The 19,861-nt window shown below is 37.4% G+C and overlaps 1 protein-coding gene across 3 annotated transcripts in view; it reads right to left on the minus strand.

Moving 5' to 3' along the window:
- The window catches only part of ccser2b (coiled-coil serine-rich protein 2b), an 86,862-nt gene extending 69,017 nt beyond the window's left edge, over nt 1-17,845 (minus strand). For 2 of the 3 annotated variants that reach the window (XM_048169919.1, XM_048169921.1), the window contains exon 1: nt 17,506-17,831. The gene's annotated coding sequence lies outside the window, so the exon portion shown is untranslated. Of the gene's footprint in view, nt 1-17,505 lie in introns of all 3 variants that reach the window. The other variant, XM_048169920.1, reaches the window with a different exon arrangement.
- Nucleotides 17,846-19,861: the final 2,016 nt, after the last annotated feature.

Genomic DNA, 19,861 nt, shown 5'->3' on the forward strand with positions numbered 1-19,861 from the left:
AATGAATACTTTATTCAATGTACAGTAGAAAAAAAAAAAAATAGTAAGCAACAGAATTGCTCAGGGCCACCACTGGTCAAATGGGTTCTCTAATTAGAACTTCAATTGCCATCTTGGTTGAAATTGCTTTCCGGGAGGTACTGCAAGGGTGGGGTGTCAATGGTATCCAATTGGTAGTTGGCGACCTATGCAGACCGCGTATTCTGTGTATACAGATCGGTGGTACTGAAATCACTGTAATAAAAGCTTTATTATCAACATGAAATTGCTGCCAGTGATCAACAAAAAATCCAACATACATGGCCTTTCCACATGTGTAAAGGAAAACATATAAAGATGCACAGTCCAGCACACATTCTTACTCCTCTCCCCTACCTCTTCTTCTGCCTTGTCCTTATCCAACTACTCTCTTCTTTCAACTATTCCTCTCTCTCGTCAGACATTGTTTTTTCTCTCTCTGCTCCTCTGTATTGTTCTGTATCCACATTGAGCAAAACCAATTCAAAGAGTCCTTTTTTTATGGTGTATGTCCATGTATTGGAAAGAACTTCAACAACTGACTATGCCTCCAACTGAGATTGGAATCAGCTATTTCTAAATATTTCAGTGATCTGTTACTTAAAAATGCTTGTTTCAATATTGTTCTATATTATATATTCAATATTTATAAAATAAAAAAAAAAACAGTACTTTTGAGCAGCTAGGGACAGTGCTGGCAAAAAGTTATCAAAAGAGTTTTGATTCACTGAAGCATTGCAAAGTTGTAAGTTAATGCCCATTTTTATGAGTTGACCTATAGCTACTGAAAAATATGTCTAAACTTAACAAAGCAGCTTGGTACACAAAGACAATAGGACACTGTTATGACGCAAACCAAGTTTCAAGTTTCAGTAAAGTTAGTTCATGCATTCATGACCTCAAGGCTAGATTAATGTAATGCTCTACTGGGTGGTTGTCCTGCAGGCTTAATAAACAAACTCCAGCTGATCAAAAATGCAGCAGCTAGAGTTCTTACTAGAACCAGGAAGTATGACCATATTAGCCCGGATCTGTCAACACTGCACTGGCTCCTTATTAAACGTCGCATACATTTTAAAATCTTGCTAATTACTTACAAAGCTCTAAATGGTCTTCAGTACTTGAGCGAGCTCTTAACGCATTATAGTCCTTCATGTCTATTGCAGTTTCAAAATTCTGGCCAGTTGATAATACATATCAAAATCGATTGCGGGCAGTAGATTCTTTTCCTAATTAGTACCCAAACTTTGGAACAGTCTTCTTAGTGTTGTTCTTGATGCATACACACTCTTATCAGTTTAAATCTAGATTAAAAAGACATCTCTTTAACCTAGCATACACATAACACACTATTACATTTCTATAAATTCAAATCCGTTGAATAATTATTTTATTAATTACTTAAAATGCAATTTATCATTGTGCAAAAAACAGAAAGCACAAGCTTTTGTGTCAAGTTATGTTGTAGTGCTAAATAATGATTGAATTGTGTATTATGACCCGTTGGGACACAATGTGAGATCCACCAATATGAGAGGTTTCAGAATCTCAATTGATTTTTTGATTGGTTAAAATAAATGAAGAATACCTTTTGTTTTTCGGGGGCCCGAGCACCCACTGGTTCGGCGCCTATGGTTGAAAATTTAGTTCTAGATGAGCCTAACATCTTAGTCCTTGTCCTCAGACTTCCCCTTGCTGGAGGGGGCCAGCATGAGAATGTCAAACAATAACACTATTAAATGAAGTCCTTGAGGCTTTGAAATTGCAGGCCAATAATATACAAGGATGATATCAAAGGACAACAAAAGGAGGCATCATATGAGAGGCCCACACTTCCAGACAATACTCTGATTAAGATCAGAGAGGTGAAAGCCACGTGTGTAATGTGATGAAGATTAACCTGATGCAGGGGCACAAAGCATTATTCAATGTATTCATTCATTATGTGACAAATGTTTAAAAGCCCTGTCCGTATTAATGAATTCACTGGAGGGATAAAGCATGACCAACTAAAGATATCACCATTTGCCAAAAATTGGTGGATACAAAGTATCTATTCAGGAGCAAGACAAAGCAACATGCCCTGTGAGCAGCTGAGATATTTATGTATTGGAACCATGTTATGATGTTTATTTCCCATTCAACCCTCTAAAGCAGTGAATCTCAACCTTTTTGGAGTAAAGGACACCCGTCATATTTAGAACCGTCCAGAATAACCCCAGAATAATATTGGCTCATTGGTATCATTAATGTCTTTTGTGACAACCAAATGCAATCATATATATTTTATAAGGACCCCCTGGCATTACGTCAAGGACAACTAGGGGTCCATGGACCCCTGGTTGAGAAACACTGCTCTAAAGAATTGGACTATAATTGTAATAAAAATTTTGCACAACATTGAGGGTGAATTGCACCGCTCCTCCCTACAAATCAGTTTTATATCATCAACATTTCTGGGTATTAGGCACTATACTAGCATAGTTTTGTTTTAGGGTTGATGAGCAAGCAACTTCATATGCAGTATTAACAAAATAAATCTGATGTATAGTCGATTTTACAATGCCTTTGATTGCAGGTCATCCAGAAATTAAAATCCAGGCCGTTTTATGAGTTTTATTAGTTTTACTGTTTTAGCGTTAATCTACATTATCTTGAGGCTGTTTTTTTGCACTGTTCACTGTTATTCAGTTCACTGTTATTCAGTTTCACATTATCATTTGCTTTGTGTCCATCAAGTTCCAACAATCCATCCATCCAAACAATTCATATTCCTTTTCCACTGTAGGGTCACAGGGAGTGCTGGAGTCTATCCCAGCATGTCTTGGGCCAAAGGGAACTGACATCAACACAGGGAAAACACATACACGTAGCTCCTAACTTGACGATTTAGGAGAAACTCTTAAAAATAATGGGCTTGTCAGTCCTAAATTTAGGACTCCTGCTCTAAGAGTATTTCACAATGCATTTTAACACTAAAACTAGCTCCTAAATCTAAGTAACTAAGACCAAATCAGAAACAATCCTAAAATGGTTGTTGCTGGCAATCCGCCTCAGCAATCTGCCCAAACACACTGAGACAAGTATACCATTAAGGCAATAGCGATAGAGCTTAGGGTGGTGAGCCTTTTTTTAAATCTGCGATGACATAACATAAAGGTTAAATTATGTACAGGCAAAATGCATTGAATGATGGAGAATAAAACACTGCGGTCAAGTTGAAAATAATGTCCTATCATCATCAGTGGTTATAGCCTTGTGGGCAGCTCGCGTGACCCAAGCTCGAGTTCTGGCTTGTGGACCTTTCCTGATCCCATCCCTCCTTTCTCTCTTCTACTTCGCTTCCTGTCTACTCACTTTCCTATTATAATAAAAAGGCAAAAACACCAAAAATAAATCTTTGAAAATAAATAAATAAATTAATAATGTCCGATTTCCTGTGGCAGTTGTTTTCACAAGTTCACACTTACAAAATATCAAAGTGATCGATCTTTAGAGTAAAGGAGTAAATAAGCATATTTGGCTTTATATTTGGGATCGAGGGCTCCGAGCTCAGAATTTAGCTCAAACCCAGAGTACTCCCCCACCAGCCGAGAGTGAGGAGTCGGGATGGCGGAGGGGTGTAGAAAACTGTCAAGGTAACTAGGTGAGTCGGCTGTGTGTATTATATATATATATACACATATATGTATATGCCTCCTCTCTAGCTGAATATGGCAACATTTTTATTTTAAAATCTTTATTTGAAAATGCAATACAAACCTCGTTCTACAATATGATTAAATAACTGACAGAGACCCCTTCCCTATCATCCAACCACTGTGTGCATCGTTAGTAAGCGTGTTGACATCATCCATATAGCAACGAGGTCAACCCCACCCTTTCTCTTAGATTAAAGGGTTAGTTCACCCAAAAATTTAAATTCTGTCATTAATTACTCATGTCATTCCACACCCGTAATCAGTGTCATTCTCTTACGCTGTTTACGTCCAGCACTTCCAGGTTCTACGTCAGAATGCCGGCTCAATATTGGCAGACGCTGTTCACGTGAGCAGCACGAAGCATGCATGTGATGCGGACACAGGAGCCGGCCAATAATGACTCAGCATTCTGACATAGAACCTGGAAGCACTGGACGTAAACAGCATAAGAGAATGACACAGAAGGGAAGATATTGTTGAATAAAGTCGTTATTTTTGTTTCGTTTTTGTGCAAAAAAGTATTCTTGTTGATTCATAACATTAAGGTTGAACCACTGCAGTCACGTTGACTATTTTAACAATGTCTTTAGTACCTTTCTGGACCTTGAAAGTGGTGGTTTAATTACTGTCTATTGAGGAGTCAGAGAGCTCTCGGATTTCATAAAAAATATCTTAATTTGTGTTCCTTAGTAAAAGCTGGTCTCAGCAGTTTTGTGAATAGGTTTTAAGAGAAAACTCTTAGCTAAGAACTTTTACTGCTATTTAGGAAAACTCTTAGTGGTAAGATAAAATGTTTTGTGAATACAGCTCCAGGTCCTTATTGTACAGTAAGTTTATATATATACACAAGAGCACATGTGACAAGGAATACTGTCATGCAAAAATTCCAGGAAGTTCTTTTCATGGACCTATTGGATTGAATGATTGAAAATATAAGAATATCCACCTTATTTTTCACGAAAGAGTGGGCACAGCCATTTGTAACTTGTCTGGCTTCCGGTGTCATTTGCTTCCAGTTATTTTACCCGTACTAAATCATACTGCTTAAAAACAAAAATGATAAAACATACCATTATACTGCTTTATGTTGCAAACTTTCAATTGTTATCATATTATTTTAATTTCATTGTCAATCATAAACACACCGGTTTGTAGTGCAAATAGATTTACAGTTTATGGCACTTCTATTCTTCTAGTTATTTACCTATAGGTGATAATGAATCGGCACATTTAAAAAAAAAAAAAAAAAAATAGCTTACTTCCACATTGCAAAATGTGGAAACATATATCTACTGCTAAGACTCACATTTGCTTTCCCTCTCTATTTGTGTTTGTACTGTATGTTGTGCTAAGTGAGTTAATGTGTTTGCAGTCAAACTCCCAGGCACACCCATGTTTACAAAATGACACATGAGGTGGTGCACATAGACACATGCATGAGATATCAAATACTGTCTGTCAAAGACTGACAATAATAAGACAGGATGACAGACATACAGTTTGCTCATATTTCTGGTACACACTCACTGATAAAGTCAGAACTAAGAACACTAAGGCAAATGGTAGTGATGCTTTAACAGTCCTCCCTGCCTACTCACACTCCACTGTATAATTTCCCAGATTTAAAAAAAAATAGACATGTTTCAAGACATTTGCTGAAAATTAAAGCAGTTAAAAGTGTGAGGATTTTTTATACTCAAAGGTCACTTTATTAGGTACATCAGCCAGTACATGGCAGCAACTAGGTGGATTTAGCATATAGACATGGTCAAGATGATCTGCTGAAGTTCAAACTGAGCATCAGAATGGGGAAGAAAGGTGATTTAAGTGACTTTAAATGTGGCAAAGATGTTGGTGCCAGATGGGCTGAGTATTTCAGAAACTGCTGATCTACTGGGATTTTCATGCTCAACCATCTGTAGGGTTTACAGAGAATAGTTTGAAAAAGAGAAAATATCCAGTGAGCGGCAGTTCTGTGGGTGAAAATGCCTTGTTGATGCCAGAGGTCAGAGGAGAATGGCCAAACTGGTTCGAGCTGATAGAAAGGCAACGGTAAATCAAATAACCACTTGTTACAACTGCGGTATGCAGAAGAGCATCTCTGAACACAACAACACATTGAACCTTGAAGCAGATGGGCTACAGAAGCAGAAGAACACACCGGGTGCCACTCCTGTCAGCTAAGAACAGGAAACTGAGGCTGCAATTCACACGGGCTCATCAAAATTGGAAAATAGAAGATTGGAAAAATGCCTAGTTTGATGAGTCTCAATATCTGCTGCGACATTCAGATGGTAGGGTCAGAATTTGGCATAAACAACATGAAAGCATGGATCCATCCATATCAATAGTTTAGGCTGCTGGTGGTGGTGTAATGGTGTGGGGGATATTTTCCTGGCACACTTTGGGCCCCTTAGTACCAACTAAGCATTGTTTAAATGCCACAGCCTACCTGAGTATTGTTGTTGACCATGACTTTATAACCACAGTGTACCATCTTCTGATGGCTATTTCTAGCAGGATAATGCACCATGTCACAAAGCTCAAATCATCTCAAACTGGGTTCTTGAACATGACAATGAGTTCACTATATCAAATGGCCTCCACAGTCACCAGAGCACTTTTGGGATGTGGTGGAATGGGAGATTTGCATCATGGATGTGCAGCTGACAAATCTGCAGAAACTGTTTGATGCTATCATGTCAATATGGACTAAAATCTCTGAGGAATGTTTCCAGCACCTTGTTGAATCTATGTCATGAAGAATAAAAACAGTTCTGAAGGCAAAAAAAGGACCCAACCCCAAGTGGCCGGTGAGTGTATATATTTACGAGTGATATCACATATGATACAGTAGTCACGCATGTCATAGATTGTTGCTCCATTAGTAGTCCAGCACTGCAGCTACACATATCATATTCTTAGAATATGACACATATCATGTCATATTCTAAGACAACATTGCATACACCTCCATGTCATTTTTGTCACAGTCCTACCAACACAATGTCATTGCCATGGAAACCAACGCAGATATTCCGGAAAACTAAAGAGCCACGGGACACACAAATCAGATCTGAAGAGTTGTGATACACAGTGTGGACAGTCATCATAGATCACAAATCATTTAGATCATATTCCATCTCTTTTGTCCACTTTCAACCACTTCTGTCTTGATTTCTTAAAGGGAGTGCCTATGGCTGGGTAAATGTTGTTTTTTCAGCATGGGCAGCTTTAGTTTCTGCTCTGCTAGCCGCAAGACCATGCCGAACACTGTGAGTGCGTGTTGAAATCAGGAATGATGAGAGAACATTGTGCTTGGTACTAGGGCTGCACGATTAATCGCATGCTATTCTCACGCGCATTTCGTCAGTAAAGCCGGTTCCCTGATTACCGCTAAATCGCCATCACCTGTTTTTAAACGCAGCGCCTTTTAATAGACGGAGCCGTAGTTCACGGACAAGCCACGCAATATCGCGTTCATTATCGCAGGCGATTCATCTGCGATATGAACGCGATATTGCGTGGCTTTTCAGTGACCTACGGCTCTGTCTATTAAATGCCGCTTCATTTGAAAGCAGGTGATGGCGATTTAGCGGTAATCAGGGAACCGGCTTTACTGACGAAATGCGCGTGAGGATAGCATGCGATTAATCGTGCAGCCCTACTTGGTACCAACCAAACTTAGGTCTTCAGCTAACAAAGTTTAAATCCCATCTGGCTAGCGTGCTTCCCATAATGTTTACACATTAAGTCAGTATTTGGAGAGAAAAGGCTGTTTTTTGTGGCTCTTTGAATACATTCGGCCACATTAGCGTCTACACTACAAAAGCAATCCAGTCGAATACGTATTTGACAACCTCTGGAAGTGGTCGAACGTGGACAAGCTTAAAACCTTATAGACCCCATTTACACCTGTATTTAGCGTCATCCACTTGTGATCCGATTGACCAAAACGCATCTTAATACCAGGTGTAAACAGGTCCTTAATGTCTAAAGGACTGTTCCATGGGTGCATGTGCAATAGGCTAATTGTTTACGGTTTTTTGAACAAGCATTGGAAAAAAAAAACACATTATTTAAACACTTTCCAATAAAGATTTGTAAAGCTTATGTATTTTACAAAATTATCTTTAAAATACAGTATGCTGAAAAAGTGACATTTTTTTTGCTGAGTTTAAAAATACATACATATAATAGTATGCATGTTATACATATGTGTGTATAACATACAGTATATAACCTGTAGCAGTAGCAATCTAATAATAACTGGCAAGTCCTCAAAACAATGTTTATCTTTGTATAATCATTCCTATATTTGATAATAAAATGAATTAAAGGTGCCCTAGAATTAAAAATTGAATTTACCTTGGCATAGTTGAATATCAAGAGTTCAGTACATGGAAATGACATACAGTGAGTCTCAAACACCATTGTTTCCTCCTTATATAAATCTCATTTGTTTAAAAAGACCTCCGAAGAACAGGCGAATCTCAACATAACACCGACTGTTACGTAACAGTGGATCATTAATATGTACGCCCCCAATATTTGCATATGCCAGCTCATGTTCAAGGCATTACACAAGGGCAGGCAGTATTAACGTCTGGATGTGCACAGCTGAATCATCAGACAATAGCGAAAAATGGCAGATGGAGCAATAATAACTGACATGATCCATGATATTTTTAGTGATATTTGTAAATTGTCTTTCTAAATGTTTCGTTAACATGTTGCTAATGTACTGTTAAATGTGGTTAAAGTTACCATCGTTTCTTACTGTATTCACGGAGACAAGACTGTCGTTATTTTCATTTTTTAAACAATTGCAGTCTGTATAATTCATAAACACAACTTCATTCTTTATAAATCTCTCCAACAGTGTGTAATGTTAGCTTTAGCCATGGAGCACCATCAAACTCATTCAGAATCAAATGTAAAGATCCAAATAAATACCATACTTGCGCGATTAGACATGTTGCATGACGAACACTTTACAAAGATCCATTTTTAGGGTTATATTAGCTGTGTGAACTTTGTTTATGCTGTTTAAGGCAGTCGAGAGCTCGGGGGGCGGGGAGCACGAGAATTTAAAGGGGCCGCAGCCTGAATCAGCACATATTTAATGATGCCCCAAAATAGGCAGTTAAAAAATGAATTTAAAAAAATCTATGGGGTATTTTGAGCTGAAACTTCACAGACACATTCAAGGGACACCTTAGACTTATATTACATCTTTTGAAAACACTTTCTACGGCACCTTTAAATACTTCACAAATGAAATGTATTTATTTATTTTCTTTGAAAATATATGGATACAAACCAAAAGATAAGATTATTCATTTACATTCCTGTGACACACATTTGAATAATGGCCAGTCTGTATTATATGGCAAATTGTCATGTTGCTCGGCAACTGTAATTAAATAATCTCCACTTTACATTACGCCCTTAATAACAAGTTCTTACTCGTCTTGACTTGTTTGATGCATATCCTAATCTGTTTTTACAATTTTTCTTTTCTGTGTTTCTTCTCATGTGTAATGTTAAGCATTTCTGCTCAAATACAGAATATCTACTATGGTATAAACAGTATAATCTCTGAACAGTATATGCCATCATATCACCATGCCCTTCACTAAGCAAATTATTAATGGCACAGACAACATAAACACAATCTTATAAACAGTTACAGTCCTGTTATTACAAAAGAGTTTGTCTTCTATTACAGGTGTAAAAGGTTAAAGGTTAGCCTAAGACATGCTGATAATGATAGTGATAATGAGGAATATTTAAACAAAAAAAGGAATATTTTTCTTTTAAAAAAATGTGCCTAGGCAAAACTATACATAAAATGCACTGCAACTTCCAGCTGAAATGAACACTAATGGCAGTAAAACAACAATTTTCATTCACTTTCACACAAATTATGACTAGAGGGGCAGATTATTGATAACTACTTAATTCCATACGGTTCCTTGACAATACTATGTTATAACATCAAAATATTTTTACCATAGTGCATGGTTTGTAAACTACAACCTTGTTTGCATTACATAATCAGCTGTATGACTTTTCTAGTAGTAAACTTGCTTGGTAGCTCACCTGGTACAGCATTGCACTTGCAACGCAAACCACTTGTGTACGAGTCCAGTGAAGCACCAGTCACAATAATAGAGATCAAAGACTTGTACAACCAAGTCATGACATGGTTGCTTTAACAAATGGGCTTTTATCTCACATTTGCTATCGGTTAGGTTTACTGTAGGTGGTACATTATTTTCAAATGGGATAAGAGCATTAACCTTTAGCAACACATACTGGACATTTCTGAAATGCCACAATACTTATAGCAACCAACAAAATAAAACATTGCCAGATTCATGTTCACACACTGGACATTTCACTTTGAAAGTGTTTGAAACTTACAATTGCAATGTAACATGATTTGCTGAAATGCTGCTACAGGCATGTCAAAGGGCCTGCATTGGACATATTTTTATGATATGTGTGAAAGTGACACAATGAAATATTGACTAAATAAAGAACATTTTCATCAAAAGAAAAAAACTCACTTAAGGGAAAAAAAAAACTAAATGAATACAACCGAGTTAAAAAAGTAAGCTTATACAGCCCTGCTAAAGGTGAAAGTCACCTTCAACTGAGGTGTTACGTATCATATAGAGCCCGACCGATATGGATTTTTGGGGGCCGATGCCGATGCCGATATTAACTCGAAAAGAGCCGATTTATAAGCCGATATTTTGATTTTGAAAATAAACTGGATATTAGACCCATTTCCTATAAACTACACTTACACAACATTCAATAGCAAAATATCTGCCTGTTCTATGTATGTGGGCTGTATAAACCATTTTCCAGAAGGGATTATGTTAAAAAAAGCCTTAGATTACAGTCTCAATGACTAAACAATTGCACATCAAAAGTATATATTTTTTAATGATCAAAAAACAGTCTGGTTTTAAACATTTAACAGTTTTACTTACTTCCAGTTGAAGCTGGTTTTAACAGTCTGTGTGTGTACTGTAAATAAATGATAATACTAAAGTTAAAGTAAAAGAGCTATACCAAACAAATTCAATATTCCACAAAACCATGTCAATGAATTGAAAATAAAATTAAAATAAGTTAAATGGGAAACACTGCAAATATATTTAGAATAAGTTAAACGCTAACGTTATAGTTTGACCTCTTATTAACGTTCGCGCTCTTCCACTGATAAACATGGTATTAGCTTTGTGGCTAATCTAATATAGCAATGCATTAGCGGCTGTAAGTGATGTTACAGAATATTTAGAAGTGATAATGATAGGACCGTTAGCTAGAACTACCACACTGTTTTTATATACAGTGTATGAACTAAATCTACAATCATTTCACATGACGAACGACAGACTCACCGTCAAAAGAGTACAACAATACTTTCTTCTGTAGTGGATTTCTGGCGCTGTTGTCAACTGGGGAGTTGCAGAGCTCCCTCTGGTGGGCAAACTATGCAACACTCATAACATGAGTGAAGCATGAGACTCTGTTTCTCATGTTTCATCGGCCGTTATAAACGCCGATGCCGATTTAAATGCAATTAGCTCATATCGGCCGATAATATCGGCCGGCCGATATATCGGTCGGGCTCTAGTATCATACAGCTTTTTATATAGCTTTGTTTCCACTGAATGATCTGAAAATCATATGTAGCAGTCAACAGAGATGATGCACCCTCCAGCCTCCATGAAAAAAGGAAGTATACATCATCTCATAGTCACAAGATCATTATATCACACACACACATTATCTCTCTGAGGATGATCATCAAATTATCTCCCAAAACTTTTTCATAATCAACAGAATAATATTGCTGCAGAAGAACATAACGTACAAATCCATAAACAACTTTTGTGGGGGGTTTTCTTCAGTTTTGGACCTTGACAATGACTTTTATGCAAAAGAGCAATGAGGGGAAAAAGCGTTCTGAAATGGCATGGGGGCGGCATAACTGATAATAGAACGTTCATTTTTAAGTGAACTATCTTATTAAGGCACAGCAAAAGGTGAATAACAGAAAATTGTACATTGGCTATTTTTAATCAGATTGGGACAAAGAATAAAAAAATAAAATAAATCACACATATTTTTTCTTTCAGCTTTTAAAGCAACACAGAAGCATTTAAACAAGCACTACTCTCTCTGTTGACTTACCCTACAGCAAAAAAAAAACATTCTCATCACACCCCTCTCTGGCCTCATCAAATGGTTTAGACCATAGAGAATCTCAGTAGCTACTAGCTGTTGGCAAGAATGTCACCAAATATTCAGAATGGGGGGACCAGATGTCATAATATTCAGACACTGAACTCATAACTGTTGACTACCAATCTGAATGTTGGGGAGAGAAACAGAATATTAGGAGGCATTTACACTTATTTTATTAAATCAACATGAAATGGAAGTTGCAGCTTAACGCCCATCCACGCCAACGTACAATAACCCTTTGTTTATTATAAGCAAATAATGCAGTTATGTCGCCTGCCGCTTTAAATCTTTAAAGTTTCCCTCGTCCTACTCTGGAAACTCTTTAAAAGCCTACAAAAACCTGGAGGGGTACAAATGGACACAATCTAATTTTGTGATTAATATTCAACTTTGGAGTCTGCCAGCTAAAACCTGCTTCGTCATCATCGGAAGGGTAAATCAACTGTGTTGTTAGATAACGTAATTGGCACCTAGCTGTCCTTGTTTGTAGGTATACAGCATAGCTAACATTATATCACTGTGAATACAGTAGACTGTATGATCAGATCTGTAACATGATTAGCTATAAAAGGGATGTCTTAGACAGGCAGAGTCTCTTAGAAGTAAAGATGGGCAGAGGCTCTCCAATCTGTGAAAGAGTGTGTAAAAACATTGTGGAATACTTTAAAAACAATGTTCCTCAACGTCAAATTGCAAAGGCTTTGCAAATCTCATCATCTACAGTGCATAACATCATCAAAAGATTCAGAGAAACTGGAAGAAATCTCTGTGTGTAAGGGACAAGGCCGAAGACCTTTATTGGATGCCCGTGGTCTTCGGGCCCTCAGAACGACACTGCATCACTCATCGGCATGATTGTGTCAATGACATTACTAAATGGGCCCAGGAATACTTCCAGAAACCATAGTCGGGAAACACAGTCTGCCGTGCCATCTGCAGATGCCAACTAAAGCTCTTATCATCCAAAAAGGAAGCCATATGTGAACATGGTCCAGAAGCGCCACCATGTCCTGTGGGCCAAGGCTCATTTAAAATGGACTGTTTCAAAGTGGAAAAGTGTTCTATGGTCAGACGAGTCCAAATTTGACATTCTTGTTGGAAATCACAGACGCCGTGTCCTCCGAACTATAGAAGAGGGAGACCTTCCAGCATTTTATCAACGTTCAGTTTAAAAGCCAGCATCTCTGATGGTATGGGGGTGCATAAGTGCATACAGTATGGGCAGCTTGCATGTTTTGGAAGGCACTATGAATACTGAAAGGTATATAACGGTTTTAGAGCAACATATGCTCCCCTCTGTTTCAGGGAAGGCCTTGTGTATTTCAGTAGGACAATGCAAAACCACATACTCGTAGAAGAGTCCAGGTGCTGAATTGGCATGCCTGCAGTTCCAGATCTTTCACCTAGAGAATATTTGGTGCATCATTCATTAAAAAATACGGCAAAGACACCACAAACTATTCAGCAGCTGGAAACCTATATCAGGCAAGAATGGGACCAAACTCCTACATTAAAACTCCAGAAACACATAATTTCGATGCCCAGACGTCTTCAAACTGTTTTGAAAAGAAGAAGAGATGCTACACCATTGTAAACATGCCCCCATCCCAACTATTTTGAGACCTGTAACAGGCATCAAATAGAAATGAGCTCATTTTGAGCAGAAAATTGTAAAATTTCTCAGTTTAAACATTTGTTATGTTACCTATGTTCTATTGTGAATAAAATATTGGCTCATGTGATTTGAAAGTCTTTTAGTTTTCATTTTATTCAAATTTAAAACACGTCCCAACATTCCCGGAATTCTGGTTGTATTTCTTGCTGTGCATATTTGATGGCCCATGAAATGCTGGGAAAACAAATGCATGCAATATGTAAAAAAAAATAAAATAAATAAAAAAAAATAAAAAAATCCTTATTTTATGTTTGCTACCTTTGTCTATTGACTTGCTCTATTTCAGAGCACCTAATCTGAACAAATCACCTGATGTGCAGACAATGAGGCAACAAAGCTGCATCAGGCAAATTTTGCATAGTTTGTCTGAACTAAACAAACAAGTCACAATAACTAGGCCAATGTGTAAATAATGCACACAAAAATGTGCCTGTGTGAAAACAAGTGAATATAGTAACCTGTACATCTAATCCTCCTTTAGCAGCAACAACCAACAAACATTTTTCTGTAGTAGCTTAAGACTATTACAACAATGAGGGTGAATTTTTGACTATTGCCCTCTATGCAAACAAAGACTTTATATATAGAAAGACGATGCATTTATATCACTAAGTATGGGAGAAAGTGCAAAATGCATTATGGCGGAATAAATCCGATTTCATTGGTGATTTATTCCTAAGCTTTGTGAAACAGCTTTGGAGAATTTGATGTTTCCCCATTCAAAGGGATAGGAGCTCTACTATGACTGAAATAGCTGCCTGAGGGGTATTTTAAAATGGCCACCAAGTGAAATGACTTGTCTTAAAGTGACTTTGATACAAATCAAATATCAGGTCATGCCACAGCATCTCAGTTATGTTATGGTAAGGACTCTAACTTGACCATTCCAAAACAAGAATCTTCATTTTTTTTAAACCATCATGGACTGCTGGCCTGAAATTCTCATGTAAAATGTCTTGACACCTTTGAATGAATTGTACCTTCAGTGATAACCTATACATGCACACCATTACACTGATAACTACCAAAAAAAAAAAAATCAGCTTATTTAAACTATACCCTCTTCACCAGTTTACATGCAAATCCAATAACCCGGCAATGCAAAAAAAAAAAAAAAAAAAAATTTTTTAAATCATTTCATTCTCTGGTAGTGACATCAAAACAGATATTCCATTTGTTCTGCAATTTGTGATACTAAATAAAGCATTAAAAATCCCAGAGTTCTCCAAAATGTCTGTGGGAAACTTGTACAGACTCATATTCTTCTCTTATGTTTGCAGTTTCTACAACAGTACCAGTTCTCCTTCAGCTGCACAAGATGAGAAAAGCCATTGTTATTTTAAATCTATTTTTAATAAACTGTAAAGTGTTTCTTTTTTGATTTTCTGATGCCTTCTCATAGAACCAGAATCTACTTCATATGCTGACTTTTTACTAGAATGTTACTTCACACGGGAATTAAGTATTTGATATATTGTTGAAATAAAGGTTATTTTTAACAACTTTTATGTTGTATCGTAACTGCTGCTAGGAAATGCTGTTAACTCATTAATGAAAGCCATACTAATGATAACCATCTAATAACCAATCTAATACAACAATTACATAACCACAATAAATATCTGTACAAGGCCGTAGAAATCTGTATTCAGAATGAACAATTCTTTGTCCATCAGCTGTGCTGATGTTCGCTACTATATAAGAAAATGAATGTAACTTGCTCTTACTTTAAGTAAACAGGAAAAATTCCCAACTCTACATTAAAAAACAATTGTAAGACGTTTTTATTTTAACACACTTAATATACAAAAATGGTGATTGGATGGGTAATGATTACTCACTTCATCCATTAAGATGAAATGAGCGTGAAAAAACAAATATGCCTATATTGGATCCATGCATTAGGCTTAAAATTTGTATGTTGTTGATGTAATTTGTACATAAACATATGATATAAAAAAGCATGAATTTCTTTTAATATCTTTCTTGAGATTTCTAATGTTGTTTCTTGAGAATTGTGAAATTTAAAAAACATTATTTACAGAAAAAAAAACTATTGTTATCATGATATAAGATTTTGATTATATTCACATTTTTCTATTCACATTTATTTGTATAGCGCTTTTTTATTTGTATAGCGCTACATTACCTTACCCTACTGTCAAAGATGCTAAATATCTGTCTTATAATGATCTCTCATCACATATGATCAACTTTAAAATGTTAGGTATACATCTTAAGGGTTAATAGGTTGGCAAAGCATTAAAAAAATTGACCAAATGTATCTGTGCACTGATGGCACAACTGGGACATTTCTTTACCATGCACAGACACCCTCTGGCTTGCCCAGGCTTCTGCACAAACCACACCCAACCACCACAAACCCTGCCAGAGAGGCCAAAGCATGAATTATCTATGGAGATCAGATATCGGAGAAAGCCAAGAACAGCAGAGAGTAGAGTTTATATTGGGGGTGGGGGGGGGGGGGGGGGGGGGGGACACACGCAGTAATTATATTGAGCACATGGTTCTTTTAATCCAGCATGTTCTGAACCACAGCAAACAAACCTGCAGGACCCTACTAACTAGCACAGAGTAAAGCTTAACTTATTGATAATCATATTAGACAAAAAAAGTGGTTAATCCCCTTCTTATCATTAAAAACACGTGAGAGTAAGCAAAGATCAGCATGGTCATTATTTGCTTCATACAGGCCAGACTAAAAGACATCTATAAGCATTACGCAATCATGAATCATTAAAGATTATAAGAGATCATTATTAGCCTCACAGTTTTGGCCACATCAGTATCAGTCCTTCTTGTAGCAAGGGAGTGTCACATTACTTAAAGGCCATCATTACCTGTGTCTGACCTTCAAACCTTTAAAATGCTACAAATGTGTTCATATCATCTGCTTGAATTGTTCTTATCACACAGACAAGAAGGTTGCATTAACATTAATTGTTGTTTTTGTTGGTTTGTTCTTTGGACCAATCAATTGGCATAGCTATCATGGAAAATGCTTAAAAGAATGCTTCACCCACTTGATCAGGGGAAAAAAATCAGCACATTAAAATGTCAAATAAGAAATCTCAAATTAGTATCCAATAATAATCCAACCAAAAGAGGACTGATATAAAAATCCAGACATGTGATAGACATGTGATTTGATGTATACTGCATGTTATCATTCTTCTGATAGTCATTCTACAACTGCGGTCATTAAAAAGATTTATAAATACAGCAGAGAAGATTTGATTAATTGTTTTTTTTATTAATAAATCTTTTTGAGGTCAATCTAAATGTAGGATTTTTGAAACAAAAATAATAATTCATCATTGGCTGTCATGTTCTTTGGCAGTCATGGAGTTCTTCTTTTAATTATAAATATTTTCAAAGACAAAAATTATTGTGAAACACTGGTGAAAATATAAAATAATTATTTCAAAAAGTGTATTTCATACAAAATATTTATATGTAAATTGTAAAATAACGTTTTATAAATAGTACCTGGCTGCATTATAAGAAAATGGATAGCCTATTTAAATTCTCGTCAGTGACTTTCAAACAAAAAAATGCAAACAACAATAATACTACTATTATTGCAAATCTTAAGCATTAAATTTTAAAAATGTGTATGTTCAAAAAAAGAGAGTTTACGTTGAAGTTTTTCCATATCAATGTGAGTAAAAACATCTGCCACTGAATGACCCGGGGGATGTAAACAATGTCAAAAACACTTCAATTCAAATGATAAAGCCACTACGAGCAAACTATAGTCTATATCAACGTAGATAATAAATACAATAGACAAATGGACAGTGAAAAGGGAACCCACACCTTATCTGAACGGCTGCCTGTACGATTTCATCCGATTGAATGCGAGTACAGCTGGGCGTGGAAATCCACCATAGGAGTCAAGCCCGCTTACTGTCACTAGTGAAGCGGTGGCCCGATCCGATGGTTAGTCGATACTAAATATGCAGTTGTCGACTGGAGGACTGATTCTTCTCATCACATTCTATGTTATTGTGGAAGTATGTCCTACCGGCATGAGAGCATGTTGTGTAAAAACAGCTGACACTGACGTCGGCATTCCTCATACTGCGGGTATACCCGGAAATAGGCGTCACTTAGCGGCGTGGTCGTTGTTTCTGGCTGCGTCCGAAAACTGAGAAATGCTGCCTCCGCAGGCAGGATAAGGAGGTGCTGTAGGAAGAACATATTTAAAAGCATACAAGTTTCAATAAAAATGAAATTAAAGTGTATTTTAGTTTACCATAAATTATTGTCATTTGAACCATATTTCAGTGACGATAGAAGAAATTATGAAATTACATTTAAGTCCTACTTAAGCGGGTCGAAAAAAGCACTCTAAATTTGAGCTAATTTTAACATAAATGTTAGCCCATAATACGTTTTCATCTCATTGCAATGAACATGCAATGTCCGAAAATATTACATTCAGTTCACACTCAAGTATATTCTTTAAAGTAAATGATTTTTTAATAAGAATCACACTTTTTAAAAGTGTAGGCTACACTTTTTCAAGACAGGATTTGAAGAAACTTTGTCAAGCTATGAGCTTCTTAAGATATCAAGTAGCCTGTCAGCTACATTACATGTTAGTAACAAAAAATAGATAATTACACTGAAGATAGGGGTTAAGGGGGCAATGTATTTTAAAAATTGTATGTTTATGTAATTTGTAATTTCATCATAGCCTTATTTCAGAATCAGAAAGAGCTTTATTGCCAGGTATGTTGTTTACACATACTAGGAATTTGTTTTAGTGACAAAGCTCCAATGCAACAGAGGACAGCGACAAGACAAGACACATAATTAAAATTAATGAAGACAAAGTCAAAAAAAGCAAAAGACAATATATATATTATAGACAATTGTATGTACAATTATGTGTGCAAATTGAGATATAAATAAGTGTTTTAAGTAAATAAAGTGTAATAGTGTTGTGTGTTCTGTGTTTGTCAAGTGTTCATGAGATGGACTGCCTGAGGGAAGAAACTGTTCCTGTGTCTGGTCGTTCTGGTGCTCAGAGCTCTGTAGTGTCGACCGGATGGCAACAGTTCAAAGAGGGAGTGTGCTGGATGTGAGGGGTCCAGAGTATCTTCTTTGCCCTTTTTCTCACTCTGGTTAAGTACAGTTCTTGAGATGGGGAGGGTTGTGCCAATGATTCGCTCAGAACCGGACACCCTCTGTAGTCTTCTGAGCAGATTTGGTAGCTGAGCTAACCAACGGTAATTGAAGTGCAGAGGATGGATTTGATGATGGCAGAGTAGAACTGTTTCAGCAGCTCCTGTGGTAGGTTGAACTTCCTCAGCTGGCGAAGGAAGTACAACCTTGCTGGGCCTTTTTCACAATGGACTCGATGTGGTTGTCCACTTCAGGTCCTGGGAGATGGTGGTGCCCAGGAACTGAATGATTCCACTGCGTACAGTGCTGTTCATGATGGTGAGTGGGGGGAGAGCAGGGGGGTTTCTCCTGAAGTCCACGGTCATTCCACTGTCTTGAGCGTGTTGAGCTCCAGGTTTTTAGACTGCACCAGACAGCCAGCTGTTCAACCTCCAGTCTGTAAGCAGACTCGTCACCGTCCTGGATGAGGCCGATCAGTGTGGTGTCATCCGCAAACTTCAGCAGCTTGACAGAGGGGTCTTTAGAGGTGCAGTCGTTGGTGTAGAGCAGTGTTTCTCAACCCTGTCCTGGAGGACCCCCAACACTGCACATTTTGAAAGTTCGTCTGTCTGACACACTCATTTCAGGTAGTGGAGTTTCTTCTAATGAGCTGATGAGTTGAATCAGGTGTGTTTAATTAGGGAGAAAGACAAAACCTGCAGTGTTGGGGGTCCTTCAGGACCAGGGTTGAGAAACACTGGTGTAGAGGGAGAAGAGCGTGAGGATGGTGAGGATGCTGGATGAGAATTTTCCCAGCCTCACTAGCTGCTGCCTGTCTGTCAGGAAGCTGGTGATCCACTGACAGACAGAGGTGGGCACGGAGAGCTGAGTTAGTTTGGGCTGGAGGAGTGATGGGATGATGGTGTTAAAAGCAGAGCTGAAGTCCACAAACAGGATCCTCACATAAGACCCTGGTCTGTCCAGATGCTGGAGAACATAATGCAGTCCCATATTGACTGCATCATCCACAGACCTGTTTGCTCGGTAAGCAAACTGCAGGGGG

This window comes from Megalobrama amblycephala, linkage group LG20 (assembly GCF_018812025.1).
Source record: "Megalobrama amblycephala isolate DHTTF-2021 linkage group LG20, ASM1881202v1, whole genome shotgun sequence".
Lineage (NCBI taxonomy): Eukaryota > Metazoa > Chordata > Actinopteri > Cypriniformes > Xenocyprididae > Megalobrama > Megalobrama amblycephala.